Raw genomic sequence first — 3,789 nt, forward strand, 5'->3', positions numbered from 1 at the left:
GCACAGAGTTCAGGAAGTTGGCCGGGATGTCGTCCTAAGGAGACACAAAGTTCACCCCTGAAGATCTGAGGCTCAAGAACCTGGAGGTCAACAGCAGCAGAGATAGTGTTTGAGATTAACAGTGGTGAAGAAGCAGGAACCTTGGAGGCTTGTGTTTAAGAAGAAGCAACCTTGAAGCCCAGCGGCGAAGAAGCAGGGACCCTAATGACTGGTGACAAATACGAAGGAACCTCAGAGGCCAGCGGCAAAAAAGCAGGAACCTTGTATGTTGGTAGGGAACTGGGAGAACACTCAAAGAAGCTTGTCAGGAGGCCGGCCAAGACTTATAAGGCACCCACAGAGATCTACTCTTGTCTGGACCCCCGGAGACCCTTGTCTGGCAGCTGACCGGGAGGCATGGAGATCCCACAGAGAATCATCTCTCGAGGTTGAGATGGAGATCTAAGACCAAGGTAGAGCTCTGGAAACTTGGAACCATAATGGGGCCCTGGAGACTCGTCAAGCCACCCAGAAACCTTCACGCCAAAGCACAGTGACAGCACCCAACAAAACAACCTCTTCAGTCAGCTCTTTGTCTGCATCAGAGGTGCAGCTCTCCTAGACTGTCATAATAATTGGGATACAGCCACAAGAATCAGATCTACAGTGTTGGTGGACCACATCCACAGTGTGATGTCCACTGGCCAAGATGTATTGCCATCATTTTCCAATCAAGATCTTAGGGACAGACAACAACAAGATGCTGAACTAGCAAGAGTAATATTCTATGTTGAACGACATCATAAACCATCAAGGAGGGAGAGACATAAGGAAACTGTGAGTGCTTTGAGGCTTATGAGGCAGTGGGACAAACTGGTGATAGAGGACGGTATTTTGTACCGTGTGTCTAAGGATCTAATCACCAGGAAGAAGAGACACCAATACATTGTGCCTTTGTCACTCAGAGAGGATGCTTTACATGGGTGTCATGACGATGCAGGTCACCAAGGTCAAGACAGAACCTTCTCCCTTGTGAAACAGCGGTTCTACTGGTGTTTTATGGAGAAGGATGTAAGAGATCATGTTAAGCCAGGTGTGTAGCTGGTAAAACACCAGACCCGGATGGCCGAGCACCACTTGAGAGCATAAAAACTACAGCACCATTGGAATTAGTATGCATAGACTTCTGGACAGCAGAAGATTCCAAGAACCGTACTATTGATGTTCTCGTTGTGACTGACCATTTTACCAAGCTGGCACACGCCTTCTATTGTTCTGATCAGACAGCCAAGCAAGTAGCACGGAAACAGTGGCATAATTTCTTCTGTTACTATGGATTCCCTGAAAGAATACATTCAGATCAAGGAGCAAACTTTGAGAGCGAGTTGATGTCAGCCCTTCTTCAGGTCTCTGGTGTAAAAAAGTCTCACACCACAGCCTATCATCCAATGGGAAATGGATCTGCTGAGCGCTTCAACCGTACCTTGGGGAATATGATTAGAACTCCTCCACCACATGCAAAACATGTTTGGCCTCAGATGTTACACACCTTGACATTCATGTACAATAGCACCATTCATGAGACAACTGGATTTCCACCTTTTTATCTAATGTTCGGCCGAGTTCCCCGCCTCGCTGTTGATGTCCTGTTCAAATCTGCTCTGAGAGACAACAGTGAAGTCTCATTCCCACAGTTCATCAAAGAGCTAAGAAAAGGTCTTCATGAAGCCATGATGGTGGCAGAGAAACATTCAAGTGATGAACAAAGGCAGCAAGCCAACATATACAACAAGAGAGTCAAAGGGGTGGAGATTGAAATTGGTGACAGAGTTCTCTTAGCAAACAAAGCAGAGAGAGCTCGAAGGAAGCTGGCAGACAGATGGGGAGAAGTGGTCTATACCGTGGTCAGCAGCAATCCTCAGACCCACACCTTTGAAGTCCGCCATCCCATCTCAGGTCAGACAAAAGTGGTTCACCGTAATTTGTTGCTATGTGTAAACTTCCTGCCAGTCATGCCCGAAGCTGGAGAAAGTGCTTCTCATATCTCATCCTCTGCTTCAGTTGGAAATGAGGCTGTCGATTTCTCCAGTGAGCAACATACACAGCCTGCCTCTCTCACTCCTTCTTGTGTATCAGATGAGAATGAAGATGTGAATCTGTCTGGTCAGCAGCTCACACTTGACTGTGCAGTAGACAATACTGTTCGCACTCAGCACTGGGTCTCTCAGATTCCTCACATAGATTCACCTCATCTGCCTGAAGATCAAGTAGCATCTGCAAACACCGGTGCGACAGATAATATCTCTGAAGATATAGCCAATGATGATTCAGCTTCAACTAAGGACGTCCCTCTAAGTAACCCAGTTCCTCATGATGGTATGGGATGTCAGAGTATCCAAGAGTCTATAAGGCCTAACAATTCTATGAGCATGACACAGGTTTTGAAGCTGTTAGGACTAGGACTGGTCGTGTTGTTCGACCTGTCAGTAGGCTTATCCAATCTATGAACACCCAGACATTGCAGGCACAGACTAAGTTGAGAAATTGGGCAATTTCCTTATTTAGTGTTAACACAGCGTACTCTATTAGACGTCCCATCCCTTGAATGTTTCAATGTACTTTCTTTGCTCCATATATCTCTGAATAATATTTTTGTAGATTGGTTAGTATAAGTTGTAATTGAATTTTAAAAGTGTATTCGGGCACTTTTTATGTCGTCTGTGATGGGTTTGTGATTAGCACTGCACTACCCTCCTGAGTTCTTCATTGAACAGCTTTACAGTTCGTCAGAGCACACTTTGTTGTTGGTGTGTTATTCATTCAATTAGTTGATTATGATATGGTGGGACTTATTTGGAATTTTGGGGATGTTATTCTATATGTTTCTTGAATACATTGTGTTTGTTTTGTGATTTTTCAGGAGAGGAGAGTGTAATGGGGTTTTATTTTAACATCACTATTGATGTGAAGTTTGTCAAAATTGGTTTATTTATTCTTTAAATTCATTTTATTTAATCAACAATTTATTTTTTTCCTGACTTTTATTACTATATACATTTTTTATGTTACTCTTTTCAGTTGGTGGTTACCATAGCAACCAGTAACAGTCAGCTCTTCCCCTTTTTCTGTTGCTGTCTGTTACTGTGTGGCAGAAGCTGCTGGAGCTGCTAACCACCAACTTGTTTATTTGTCTCTTGTTAGAATAAATACAGAGAACCAGAATGTGTCTGTCGTGAAGTCAACCTGCTGGATCAGAACGAACAAGAGGGGTTACACATATTTGCTGAGGTTTTGAAGCAACTTGGTGTGGTACATTAACAAAGCAGTGCTTATCATGCTCAAAGTCAAGGGCTTTCTGGAACATTTTCACCAGACTCTGAAGGCATTGTTGCGACAATATTGTACAGAATTAGGTAGAGACTGGGAAGAAGGTCTGCCTTGGCTTCTTCTAGCAGCTCGTGAAGTTGTACAAGAAAGCTGAGGTTTCAGTCCGAATGAATTGGTGCGTGGCCAGCTTGCAGTTCTAAAAAGTAATCTGGAGAGTTCTGATCCACCTTTGAACTTGTTTGACTACATAAATGGTTTTCGTTGCAGATTGTTTTTGGCTGGTAAACTAGATTCTGAGAATCTTAAAAATGTTCAGAGAAAAATGAACCTTTTTGAAGGTTAATTTGTTTGACCAGAAGGCTGAAAATACAGTTTTTCACCTAAGAGATAAGGTTCTTGCTTTACTTCCTGTTCCAGGTTTTCCTTTTCAGGCAACGTTCTATGGTCCATATGCTGTTTTGAAACAGATTATGTGGTTTCTAC

The sequence above is a fragment of the Girardinichthys multiradiatus genome, chromosome 9, assembly GCF_021462225.1.
Source record: "Girardinichthys multiradiatus isolate DD_20200921_A chromosome 9, DD_fGirMul_XY1, whole genome shotgun sequence".
Classification (NCBI taxonomy): Eukaryota; Metazoa; Chordata; class Actinopteri; order Cyprinodontiformes; family Goodeidae; genus Girardinichthys; species Girardinichthys multiradiatus.